Source organism: Giraffa tippelskirchi, chromosome X (assembly GCF_054371585.1).
Source record: "Giraffa tippelskirchi isolate mGirTip1 chromosome X, T2T-mGirTip1v1.2.pri, whole genome shotgun sequence".
NCBI lineage: Eukaryota > Metazoa > Chordata > Mammalia > Artiodactyla > Giraffidae > Giraffa > Giraffa tippelskirchi.
This window is the reverse complement of record NC_137289.1, coordinates 21,727,194-21,741,032: the sequence shown is the minus strand read 5'-3', so window position 1 is coordinate 21,741,032 and position 13,839 is coordinate 21,727,194. Positions and strand designations below refer to the sequence as shown.

At 46.7% G+C, this 13,839-nt stretch overlaps 1 long non-coding RNA gene across 1 annotated transcript in view; it reads right to left on the bottom strand.

The window, feature by feature from the left end:
• LOC145536976 (uncharacterized) overlaps positions 1-13,839 on the bottom strand; it is a 145,205-nt gene that overhangs the window by 44,991 nt on the left and 86,375 nt on the right. Inside the window, exons 39-44 of the long non-coding RNA XR_014076110.1 lie at positions 12,335-12,645; positions 10,026-10,336; positions 7,717-8,027; positions 5,408-5,718; positions 3,099-3,409; positions 790-1,100 (exon numbers count right to left, since the gene is read on the bottom strand). This is a non-coding gene — a long non-coding RNA (uncharacterized LOC145536976). The remainder of the gene's footprint in view (positions 1-789; positions 1,101-3,098; positions 3,410-5,407; positions 5,719-7,716; positions 8,028-10,025; positions 10,337-12,334; positions 12,646-13,839) is intronic.

The window sequence follows — 13,839 nt, the reverse complement described above, 5'->3', positions numbered from 1 at the left end:
GCCTGCCAGAAAAACCATTGCTTTGACCAGACGGACCTTTGTTGGCAAAGAAATGTCTCTGTTTTTTAATATGCTGTCTAGGTTGCTCATAGCTTTACTTCCAAGGAGCAAGCGTCTTTTAATTTCATGGCTGCAGTCACCATCTGCAGTGATTTTGGAGTCCCCCCAAATAAAGTAAAGTACAGCAGTTTGCTTTCCATCTTAAAGCACAGGAAGGAAATAATGCTATCCTCCCTGGCAGGCTGCAGTCCATAGCGTCGCACAGAGTCTGACATGACTCAAGAGACTTAGCACACACCAACCCCAAAGCCAGGTCTTTGCCCCGCTCCCCTGCAAGAACTGAGATAACATCAGCGTCAGGTCAGGACAAAGGTATTGACCCTGGGCTTTAGAGTGAACCTGCAAAGACACAGAAGTTCGCAGCTGGTGGGTGGGTTCAGACAATGTAGGCCTTCCACTACATTTGTGATTTTCATCCACTTGAGCATCTGCAGGCTCCTAGAAAATATTCTGACTCAAACCAGCAAGTCAGTGTATTCCCATTCCTTCCATACAGGTCCTTCTTGCTCCAAGCCATGGTACTTTATTTAGACCTTTGGTCACCCTCAACTTCGTCAATGGCATCACCTATTTAAGGTACTTGGCATTAGGCCAGTCCATTGCACTCTGTCACTCCTGTCACAATGGGCCCAGGCCCTACAAAGGGCAGATTCACAAGACAAGTGCCCCCATTTTCAGTGCTTGGCTCTAAGGCCCACCACAATGTTAGGAAACTGAGGCCCCGCTTACCTCCTTCCTGTGACTGGACTTCCTGGCAGCAGCTGGAGGGCTCCGTGGTCCTGGGCCCTCACTGATCAGACACTAAGCCTAGAACCTGACTGTCCACCGATCCTGCCAGATCACACAGAAAAGGTTGAGGGCCAGGCTTGAGTTCAGGTTCTGTTGTTCCTAAGTTGATCTGACCGGCCTCCACTGCTAGGCCTCGCAAGGAAGAGCAGCTCACAGCTTTGGCCTGATCAAACTGTTTCCGCACGATGGCAGTGCTGTCCCAGAAGAGAGACATCTTGTTTCAACCATTCTTCTGCCTCTGCCCTTTGAACCTGAAAAAGACACCATAAACAGACAGACACCAGGAAATATGGCTGACTTGTATTTGACTCAATTCAGAGAAACCTGGTTATATTTCTACATTTTCTTTTTGGTTTCCATTGGACAAAGGTACCCAACTTTATCACTCATCTTCTGTTTTCCAGATTTCAATTTTTACGTGATCCCTTCTTTTTTTTTTTTTATCTCCAGCATTTTTTCAAACTATCAAACTGTTTGGAGGCATCAAGTGGCAAACCTCTGGCATCCATGCGTAAGACACAAAAGAAATTGACTATACCTAAGGACTTGCCAAACCTAGGCAACAGGCCACATGTTTATTATCTTGTCTCACTCAGATGGTAAAGCATCCGCCTGCAATGCAAGAGACCCAGGTTTGATCCACGGGTCAGGAAGATTCCCTGGAAAAGGTCCTGGCTATGCACTCCAGTATTCTGGCCTGGAGAATTCAATGGACAAGAGGAGCCTGGTGGGTCTAAAGAGTCCGTGGGGTCCAAAGAGTCAGGCACAACTGAGGGAATAACACACACACTTCCCAAATTTGCTGGAGTCTTCATATTCTAGGCTTTGTGTGTTGAGTTGAAGAAGCCATTTGGTGAAGCTCTAGGATGACCCAGATACTTCTCATGACTGAATGCAGACAATGCCCTACTTGTAATCATACACTCTTACACGGCTATCAATTCCAATCAGATGGCACACGTGACTTTGTCTCATACTATCATCATATATAATTGGAAAAAAACAAGTATTTTCCATCTCATAAATGGCCTTAGCTAGAGTGCAGTTCAGTAGCTCAGTCGTGTCCAACTCTTTGCAACCCCACGGACTGCAGCACGCCAGGCTTTCCTTTCCATCACCAACTCCCAGAGCTTGCTCCAACTCATGTCCATGGAGTCAGTGATGCCATCCACCCATCTCATCCTCTGTCATCCCCTTCTCTTCCCACTTTCAGTCTTTCCCGCTATCAAGGTCTTGTCAAGTGAGTCAGTTCTTCGTATCAGACGACCAAAATATAGGAGTTTCAGCTTCAGCATCAGTCCCTCCAATGTATATTCGGGGTAGATTTCCTTTAGGATGGACTGGTTGGATCTCTGTGCAGTCCAAGGGACTCTCAAGAGTCTCCTGCCACACCACAGCTCAAAAGCATCAATGCTTTGATGCTCACCTGTCCTTATATTCCAACTCTCACATCCATGCATGCCTGCCAGAAAAACCATTGCTTTGACCAGACGGACCTTTGTTGGCAAAGAAATGTCTCTGTTTTTTAATATGCTGTCTAGGTTGCTCATAGCTTTACTTCCAAGGAGCAAGCGTCTTTTAATTTCATGGCTGCAGTCACCATCTGCAGTGATTTTGGAGTCCCCCCAAATAAAGTAAAGTACAGCAGTTTGCTTTCCATCTTAAAGCACAGGAAGGAAATAATGCTATCCTCCCTGGCAGGCTGCAGTCCATAGCGTCGCACAGAGTCTGACATGACTCAAGAGACTTAGCACACACCAACCCCAAAGCCAGGTCTTTGCCCCGCTCCCCTGCAAGAACTGAGATAACATCAGCGTCAGGTCAGGACAAAGGTATTGACCCTGGGCTTTAGAGTGAACCTGCAAAGACACAGAAGTTCGCAGCTGGTGGGTGGGTTCAGACAATGTAGGCCTTCCACTACATTTGTGATTTTCATCCACTTGAGCATCTGCAGGCTCCTAGAAAATATTCTGACTCAAACCAGCAAGTCAGTGTATTCCCATTCCTTCCATACAGGTCCTTCTTGCTCCAAGCCATGGTACTTTATTTAGACCTTTGGTCACCCTCAACTTCGTCAATGGCATCACCTATTTAAGGTACTTGGCATTAGGCCAGTCCATTGCACTCTGTCACTCCTGTCACAATGGGCCCAGGCCCTACAAAGGGCAGATTCACAAGACAAGTGCCCCCATTTTCAGTGCTTGGCTCTAAGGCCCACCACAATGTTAGGAAACTGAGGCCCCGCTTACCTCCTTCCTGTGACTGGACTTCCTGGCAGCAGCTGGAGGGCTCCGTGGTCCTGGGCCCTCACTGATCAGACACTAAGCCTAGAACCTGACTGTCCACCGATCCTGCCAGATCACACAGAAAAGGTTGAGGGCCAGGCTTGAGTTCAGGTTCTGTTGTTCCTAAGTTGATCTGACCGGCCTCCACTGCTAGGCCTCGCAAGGAAGAGCAGCTCACAGCTTTGGCCTGATCAAACTGTTTCCGCACGATGGCAGTGCTGTCCCAGAAGAGAGACATCTTGTTTCAACCATTCTTCTGCCTCTGCCCTTTGAACCTGAAAAAGACACCATAAACAGACAGACACCAGGAAATATGGCTGACTTGTATTTGACTCAATTCAGAGAAACCTGGTTATATTTCTACATTTTCTTTTTGGTTTCCATTGGACAAAGGTACCCAACTTTATCACTCATCTTCTGTTTTCCAGATTTCAATTTTTACGTGATCCCTTCTTTTTTTTTTTTTATCTCCAGCATTTTTTCAAACTATCAAACTGTTTGGAGGCATCAAGTGGCAAACCTCTGGCATCCATGCGTAAGACACAAAAGAAATTGACTATACCTAAGGACTTGCCAAACCTAGGCAACAGGCCACATGTTTATTATCTTGTCTCACTCAGATGGTAAAGCATCCGCCTGCAATGCAAGAGACCCAGGTTTGATCCACGGGTCAGGAAGATTCCCTGGAAAAGGTCCTGGCTATGCACTCCAGTATTCTGGCCTGGAGAATTCAATGGACAAGAGGAGCCTGGTGGGTCTAAAGAGTCCGTGGGGTCCAAAGAGTCAGGCACAACTGAGGGAATAACACACACACTTCCCAAATTTGCTGGAGTCTTCATATTCTAGGCTTTGTGTGTTGAGTTGAAGAAGCCATTTGGTGAAGCTCTAGGATGACCCAGATACTTCTCATGACTGAATGCAGACAATGCCCTACTTGTAATCATACACTCTTACACGGCTATCAATTCCAATCAGATGGCACACGTGACTTTGTCTCATACTATCATCATATATAATTGGAAAAAAACAAGTATTTTCCATCTCATAAATGGCCTTAGCTAGAGTGCAGTTCAGTAGCTCAGTCGTGTCCAACTCTTTGCAACCCCACGGACTGCAGCACGCCAGGCTTTCCTTTCCATCACCAACTCCCAGAGCTTGCTCCAACTCATGTCCATGGAGTCAGTGATGCCATCCACCCATCTCATCCTCTGTCATCCCCTTCTCTTCCCACTTTCAGTCTTTCCCGCTATCAAGGTCTTGTCAAGTGAGTCAGTTCTTCGTATCAGACGACCAAAATATAGGAGTTTCAGCTTCAGCATCAGTCCCTCCAATGTATATTCGGGGTAGATTTCCTTTAGGATGGACTGGTTGGATCTCTGTGCAGTCCAAGGGACTCTCAAGAGTCTCCTGCCACACCACAGCTCAAAAGCATCAATGCTTTGATGCTCACCTGTCCTTATATTCCAACTCTCACATCCATGCATGCCTGCCAGAAAAACCATTGCTTTGACCAGACGGACCTTTGTTGGCAAAGAAATGTCTCTGTTTTTTAATATGCTGTCTAGGTTGCTCATAGCTTTACTTCCAAGGAGCAAGCGTCTTTTAATTTCATGGCTGCAGTCACCATCTGCAGTGATTTTGGAGTCCCCCCAAATAAAGTAAAGTACAGCAGTTTGCTTTCCATCTTAAAGCACAGGAAGGAAATAATGCTATCCTCCCTGGCAGGCTGCAGTCCATAGCGTCGCACAGAGTCTGACATGACTCAAGAGACTTAGCACACACCAACCCCAAAGCCAGGTCTTTGCCCCGCTCCCCTGCAAGAACTGAGATAACATCAGCGTCAGGTCAGGACAAAGGTATTGACCCTGGGCTTTAGAGTGAACCTGCAAAGACACAGAAGTTCGCAGCTGGTGGGTGGGTTCAGACAATGTAGGCCTTCCACTACATTTGTGATTTTCATCCACTTGAGCATCTGCAGGCTCCTAGAAAATATTCTGACTCAAACCAGCAAGTCAGTGTATTCCCATTCCTTCCATACAGGTCCTTCTTGCTCCAAGCCATGGTACTTTATTTAGACCTTTGGTCACCCTCAACTTCGTCAATGGCATCACCTATTTAAGGTACTTGGCATTAGGCCAGTCCATTGCACTCTGTCACTCCTGTCACAATGGGCCCAGGCCCTACAAAGGGCAGATTCACAAGACAAGTGCCCCCATTTTCAGTGCTTGGCTCTAAGGCCCACCACAATGTTAGGAAACTGAGGCCCCGCTTACCTCCTTCCTGTGACTGGACTTCCTGGCAGCAGCTGGAGGGCTCCGTGGTCCTGGGCCCTCACTGATCAGACACTAAGCCTAGAACCTGACTGTCCACCGATCCTGCCAGATCACACAGAAAAGGTTGAGGGCCAGGCTTGAGTTCAGGTTCTGTTGTTCCTAAGTTGATCTGACCGGCCTCCACTGCTAGGCCTCGCAAGGAAGAGCAGCTCACAGCTTTGGCCTGATCAAACTGTTTCCGCACGATGGCAGTGCTGTCCCAGAAGAGAGACATCTTGTTTCAACCATTCTTCTGCCTCTGCCCTTTGAACCTGAAAAAGACACCATAAACAGACAGACACCAGGAAATATGGCTGACTTGTATTTGACTCAATTCAGAGAAACCTGGTTATATTTCTACATTTTCTTTTTGGTTTCCATTGGACAAAGGTACCCAACTTTATCACTCATCTTCTGTTTTCCAGATTTCAATTTTTACGTGATCCCTTCTTTTTTTTTTTTTATCTCCAGCATTTTTTCAAACTATCAAACTGTTTGGAGGCATCAAGTGGCAAACCTCTGGCATCCATGCGTAAGACACAAAAGAAATTGACTATACCTAAGGACTTGCCAAACCTAGGCAACAGGCCACATGTTTATTATCTTGTCTCACTCAGATGGTAAAGCATCCGCCTGCAATGCAAGAGACCCAGGTTTGATCCACGGGTCAGGAAGATTCCCTGGAAAAGGTCCTGGCTATGCACTCCAGTATTCTGGCCTGGAGAATTCAATGGACAAGAGGAGCCTGGTGGGTCTAAAGAGTCCGTGGGGTCCAAAGAGTCAGGCACAACTGAGGGAATAACACACACACTTCCCAAATTTGCTGGAGTCTTCATATTCTAGGCTTTGTGTGTTGAGTTGAAGAAGCCATTTGGTGAAGCTCTAGGATGACCCAGATACTTCTCATGACTGAATGCAGACAATGCCCTACTTGTAATCATACACTCTTACACGGCTATCAATTCCAATCAGATGGCACACGTGACTTTGTCTCATACTATCATCATATATAATTGGAAAAAAACAAGTATTTTCCATCTCATAAATGGCCTTAGCTAGAGTGCAGTTCAGTAGCTCAGTCGTGTCCAACTCTTTGCAACCCCACGGACTGCAGCACGCCAGGCTTTCCTTTCCATCACCAACTCCCAGAGCTTGCTCCAACTCATGTCCATGGAGTCAGTGATGCCATCCACCCATCTCATCCTCTGTCATCCCCTTCTCTTCCCACTTTCAGTCTTTCCCGCTATCAAGGTCTTGTCAAGTGAGTCAGTTCTTCGTATCAGACGACCAAAATATAGGAGTTTCAGCTTCAGCATCAGTCCCTCCAATGTATATTCGGGGTAGATTTCCTTTAGGATGGACTGGTTGGATCTCTGTGCAGTCCAAGGGACTCTCAAGAGTCTCCTGCCACACCACAGCTCAAAAGCATCAATGCTTTGATGCTCACCTGTCCTTATATTCCAACTCTCACATCCATGCATGCCTGCCAGAAAAACCATTGCTTTGACCAGACGGACCTTTGTTGGCAAAGAAATGTCTCTGTTTTTTAATATGCTGTCTAGGTTGCTCATAGCTTTACTTCCAAGGAGCAAGCGTCTTTTAATTTCATGGCTGCAGTCACCATCTGCAGTGATTTTGGAGTCCCCCCAAATAAAGTAAAGTACAGCAGTTTGCTTTCCATCTTAAAGCACAGGAAGGAAATAATGCTATCCTCCCTGGCAGGCTGCAGTCCATAGCGTCGCACAGAGTCTGACATGACTCAAGAGACTTAGCACACACCAACCCCAAAGCCAGGTCTTTGCCCCGCTCCCCTGCAAGAACTGAGATAACATCAGCGTCAGGTCAGGACAAAGGTATTGACCCTGGGCTTTAGAGTGAACCTGCAAAGACACAGAAGTTCGCAGCTGGTGGGTGGGTTCAGACAATGTAGGCCTTCCACTACATTTGTGATTTTCATCCACTTGAGCATCTGCAGGCTCCTAGAAAATATTCTGACTCAAACCAGCAAGTCAGTGTATTCCCATTCCTTCCATACAGGTCCTTCTTGCTCCAAGCCATGGTACTTTATTTAGACCTTTGGTCACCCTCAACTTCGTCAATGGCATCACCTATTTAAGGTACTTGGCATTAGGCCAGTCCATTGCACTCTGTCACTCCTGTCACAATGGGCCCAGGCCCTACAAAGGGCAGATTCACAAGACAAGTGCCCCCATTTTCAGTGCTTGGCTCTAAGGCCCACCACAATGTTAGGAAACTGAGGCCCCGCTTACCTCCTTCCTGTGACTGGACTTCCTGGCAGCAGCTGGAGGGCTCCGTGGTCCTGGGCCCTCACTGATCAGACACTAAGCCTAGAACCTGACTGTCCACCGATCCTGCCAGATCACACAGAAAAGGTTGAGGGCCAGGCTTGAGTTCAGGTTCTGTTGTTCCTAAGTTGATCTGACCGGCCTCCACTGCTAGGCCTCGCAAGGAAGAGCAGCTCACAGCTTTGGCCTGATCAAACTGTTTCCGCACGATGGCAGTGCTGTCCCAGAAGAGAGACATCTTGTTTCAACCATTCTTCTGCCTCTGCCCTTTGAACCTGAAAAAGACACCATAAACAGACAGACACCAGGAAATATGGCTGACTTGTATTTGACTCAATTCAGAGAAACCTGGTTATATTTCTACATTTTCTTTTTGGTTTCCATTGGACAAAGGTACCCAACTTTATCACTCATCTTCTGTTTTCCAGATTTCAATTTTTACGTGATCCCTTCTTTTTTTTTTTTTATCTCCAGCATTTTTTCAAACTATCAAACTGTTTGGAGGCATCAAGTGGCAAACCTCTGGCATCCATGCGTAAGACACAAAAGAAATTGACTATACCTAAGGACTTGCCAAACCTAGGCAACAGGCCACATGTTTATTATCTTGTCTCACTCAGATGGTAAAGCATCCGCCTGCAATGCAAGAGACCCAGGTTTGATCCACGGGTCAGGAAGATTCCCTGGAAAAGGTCCTGGCTATGCACTCCAGTATTCTGGCCTGGAGAATTCAATGGACAAGAGGAGCCTGGTGGGTCTAAAGAGTCCGTGGGGTCCAAAGAGTCAGGCACAACTGAGGGAATAACACACACACTTCCCAAATTTGCTGGAGTCTTCATATTCTAGGCTTTGTGTGTTGAGTTGAAGAAGCCATTTGGTGAAGCTCTAGGATGACCCAGATACTTCTCATGACTGAATGCAGACAATGCCCTACTTGTAATCATACACTCTTACACGGCTATCAATTCCAATCAGATGGCACACGTGACTTTGTCTCATACTATCATCATATATAATTGGAAAAAAACAAGTATTTTCCATCTCATAAATGGCCTTAGCTAGAGTGCAGTTCAGTAGCTCAGTCGTGTCCAACTCTTTGCAACCCCACGGACTGCAGCACGCCAGGCTTTCCTTTCCATCACCAACTCCCAGAGCTTGCTCCAACTCATGTCCATGGAGTCAGTGATGCCATCCACCCATCTCATCCTCTGTCATCCCCTTCTCTTCCCACTTTCAGTCTTTCCCGCTATCAAGGTCTTGTCAAGTGAGTCAGTTCTTCGTATCAGACGACCAAAATATAGGAGTTTCAGCTTCAGCATCAGTCCCTCCAATGTATATTCGGGGTAGATTTCCTTTAGGATGGACTGGTTGGATCTCTGTGCAGTCCAAGGGACTCTCAAGAGTCTCCTGCCACACCACAGCTCAAAAGCATCAATGCTTTGATGCTCACCTGTCCTTATATTCCAACTCTCACATCCATGCATGCCTGCCAGAAAAACCATTGCTTTGACCAGACGGACCTTTGTTGGCAAAGAAATGTCTCTGTTTTTTAATATGCTGTCTAGGTTGCTCATAGCTTTACTTCCAAGGAGCAAGCGTCTTTTAATTTCATGGCTGCAGTCACCATCTGCAGTGATTTTGGAGTCCCCCCAAATAAAGTAAAGTACAGCAGTTTGCTTTCCATCTTAAAGCACAGGAAGGAAATAATGCTATCCTCCCTGGCAGGCTGCAGTCCATAGCGTCGCACAGAGTCTGACATGACTCAAGAGACTTAGCACACACCAACCCCAAAGCCAGGTCTTTGCCCCGCTCCCCTGCAAGAACTGAGATAACATCAGCGTCAGGTCAGGACAAAGGTATTGACCCTGGGCTTTAGAGTGAACCTGCAAAGACACAGAAGTTCGCAGCTGGTGGGTGGGTTCAGACAATGTAGGCCTTCCACTACATTTGTGATTTTCATCCACTTGAGCATCTGCAGGCTCCTAGAAAATATTCTGACTCAAACCAGCAAGTCAGTGTATTCCCATTCCTTCCATACAGGTCCTTCTTGCTCCAAGCCATGGTACTTTATTTAGACCTTTGGTCACCCTCAACTTCGTCAATGGCATCACCTATTTAAGGTACTTGGCATTAGGCCAGTCCATTGCACTCTGTCACTCCTGTCACAATGGGCCCAGGCCCTACAAAGGGCAGATTCACAAGACAAGTGCCCCCATTTTCAGTGCTTGGCTCTAAGGCCCACCACAATGTTAGGAAACTGAGGCCCCGCTTACCTCCTTCCTGTGACTGGACTTCCTGGCAGCAGCTGGAGGGCTCCGTGGTCCTGGGCCCTCACTGATCAGACACTAAGCCTAGAACCTGACTGTCCACCGATCCTGCCAGATCACACAGAAAAGGTTGAGGGCCAGGCTTGAGTTCAGGTTCTGTTGTTCCTAAGTTGATCTGACCGGCCTCCACTGCTAGGCCTCGCAAGGAAGAGCAGCTCACAGCTTTGGCCTGATCAAACTGTTTCCGCACGATGGCAGTGCTGTCCCAGAAGAGAGACATCTTGTTTCAACCATTCTTCTGCCTCTGCCCTTTGAACCTGAAAAAGACACCATAAACAGACAGACACCAGGAAATATGGCTGACTTGTATTTGACTCAATTCAGAGAAACCTGGTTATATTTCTACATTTTCTTTTTGGTTTCCATTGGACAAAGGTACCCAACTTTATCACTCATCTTCTGTTTTCCAGATTTCAATTTTTACGTGATCCCTTCTTTTTTTTTTTTTATCTCCAGCATTTTTTCAAACTATCAAACTGTTTGGAGGCATCAAGTGGCAAACCTCTGGCATCCATGCGTAAGACACAAAAGAAATTGACTATACCTAAGGACTTGCCAAATCTAGGCAACAGGCCACATGTTTATTATCTTGTCTCACTCAGATGGTAAAGCATCCGCCTGCAATGCAAGAGACCCAGGTTTGATCCACGGGTCAGGAAGATTCCCTGGAAAAGGTCCTGGCTATGCACTCCAGTATTCTGGCCTGGAGAATTCAATGGACAAGAGGAGCCTGGTGGGTCTAAAGAGTCCGTGGGGTCCAAAGAGTCAGGCACAACTGAGGGAATAACACACACACTTCCCAAATTTGCTGGAGTCTTCATATTCTAGGCTTTGTGTGTTGAGTTGAAGAAGCCATTTGGTGAAGCTCTAGGATGACCCAGATACTTCTCATGACTGAATGCAGACAATGCCCTACTTGTAATCATACACTCTTACACGGCTATCAATTCCAATCAGATGGCACACGTGACTTTGTCTCATACTATCATCATATATAATTGGAAAAAAACAAGTATTTTCCATCTCATAAATGGCCTTAGCTAGAGTGCAGTTCAGTAGCTCAGTCGTGTCCAACTCTTTGCAACCCCACGGACTGCAGCACGCCAGGCTTTCCTTTCCATCACCAACTCCCAGAGCTTGCTCCAACTCATGTCCATGGAGTCAGTGATGCCATCCACCCATCTCATCCTCTGTCATCCCCTTCTCTTCCCACTTTCAGTCTTTCCCGCTATCAAGGTCTTGTCAAGTGAGTCAGTTCTTCGTATCAGACGACCAAAATATAGGAGTTTCAGCTTCAGCATCAGTCCCTCCAATGTATATTCGGGGTAGATTTCCTTTAGGATGGACTGGTTGGATCTCTGTGCAGTCCAAGGGACTCTCAAGAGTCTCCTGCCACACCACAGCTCAAAAGCATCAATGCTTTGATGCTCACCTGTCCTTATATTCCAACTCTCACATCCATGCATGCCTGCCAGAAAAACCATTGCTTTGACCAGACGGACCTTTGTTGGCAAAGAAATGTCTCTGTTTTTTAATATGCTGTCTAGGTTGCTCATAGCTTTACTTCCAAGGAGCAAGCGTCTTTTAATTTCATGGCTGCAGTCACCATCTGCAGTGATTTTGGAGTCCCCCCAAATAAAGTAAAGTACAGCAGTTTGCTTTCCATCTTAAAGCACAGGAAGGAAATAATGCTATCCTCCCTGGCAGGCTGCAGTCCATAGCGTCGCACAGAGTCTGACATGACTCAAGAGACTTAGCACACACCAACCCCAAAGCCAGGTCTTTGCCCCGCTCCCCTGCAAGAACTGAGATAACATCAGCGTCAGGTCAGGACAAAGGTATTGACCCTGGGCTTTAGAGTGAACCTGCAAAGACACAGAAGTTCGCAGCTGGTGGGTGGGTTCAGACAATGTAGGCCTTCCACTACATTTGTGATTTTCATCCACTTGAGCATCTGCAGGCTCCTAGAAAATATTCTGACTCAAACCAGCAAGTCAGTGTATTCCCATTCCTTCCATACAGGTCCTTCTTGCTCCAAGCCATGGTACTTTATTTAGACCTTTGGTCACCCTCAACTTCGTCAATGGCATCACCTATTTAAGGTACTTGGCATTAGGCCAGTCCATTGCACTCTGTCACTCCTGTCACAATGGGCCCAGGCCCTACAAAGGGCAGATTCACAAGACAAGTGCCCCCATTTTCAGTGCTTGGCTCTAAGGCCCACCACAATGTTAGGAAACTGAGGCCCCGCTTACCTCCTTCCTGTGACTGGACTTCCTGGCAGCAGCTGGAGGGCTCCGTGGTCCTGGGCCCTCACTGATCAGACACTAAGCCTAGAACCTGACTGTCCACCGATCCTGCCAGATCACACAGAAAAGGTTGAGGGCCAGGCTTGAGTTCAGGTTCTGTTGTTCCTAAGTTGATCTGACCGGCCTCCACTGCTAGGCCTCGCAAGGAAGAGCAGCTCACAGCTTTGGCCTGATCAAACTGTTTCCGCACGATGGCAGTGCTGTCCCAGAAGAGAGACATCTTGTTTCAACCATTCTTCTGCCTCTGCCCTTTGAACCTGAAAAAGACACCATAAACAGACAGACACCAGGAAATATGGCTGACTTGTATTTGACTCAATTCAGAGAAACCTGGTTATATTTCTACATTTTCTTTTTGGTTTCCATTGGACAAAGGTACCCAACTTTATCACTCATCTTCTGTTTTCCAGATTTCAATTTTTACGTGATCCCTTCTTTTTTTTTTTTTATCTCCAGCATTTTTTCAAACTATCAAACTGTTTGGAGGCATCAAGTGGCAAACCTCTGGCATCCATGCGTAAGACACAAAAGAAATTGACTATACCTAAGGACTTGCCAAATCTAGGCAACAGGCCACATGTTTATTATCTTGTCTCACTCAGATGGTAAAGCATCCGCCTGCAATGCAAGAGACCCAGGTTTGATCCACGGGTCAGGAAGATTCCCTGGAAAAGGTCCTGGCTATGCACTCCAGTATTCTGGCCTGGAGAATTCAATGGACAAGAGGAGCCTGGTGGGTCTAAAGAGTCCGTGGGGTCCAAAGAGTCAGGCACAACTGAGGGAATAACACACACACTTCCCAAATTTGCTGGAGTCTTCATATTCTAGGCTTTGTGTGTTGAGTTGAAGAAGCCATTTGGTGAAGCTCTAGGATGACCCAGATACTTCTCATGACTGAATGCAGACAATGCCCTACTTGTAATCATACACTCTTACATGGCTATCAATTCCAATCAGATGGCACACGTGACTTTGTCTCATACTATCATCATATATAATTGGAAAAAAACAAGTATTTTCCATCTCATAAATGGCCTTAGCTAGAGTGCAGTTCAGTAGCTCAGTCGTGTCCAACTCTTTGCAACCCCACGGACTGCAGCACGCCAGGCTTTCCTTTCCATCACCAACTCCCAGAGCTTGCTCCAACTCATGTCCATGGAGTCAGTGATGCCATCCACCCATCTCATCCTCTGTCATCCCCTTCTCTTCCCACTTTCAGTCTTTCCCGCTATCAAGGTCTTGTCAAGTGAGTCAGTTCTTCGTATCAGACGACCAAAATATAGGAGTTTCAGCTTCAGCATCAGTCCCTCCAATGTATATTCGGGGTAGATTTCCTTTAGGATGGACTGGTTGGATCTCTGTGCAGTCCAAGGGACTCTCAAGAGTCTCCTGCCACACCACAGCTCAAAAGCATCAATGCTTTGATGCTCACCTGTCCTTATATTCCAACT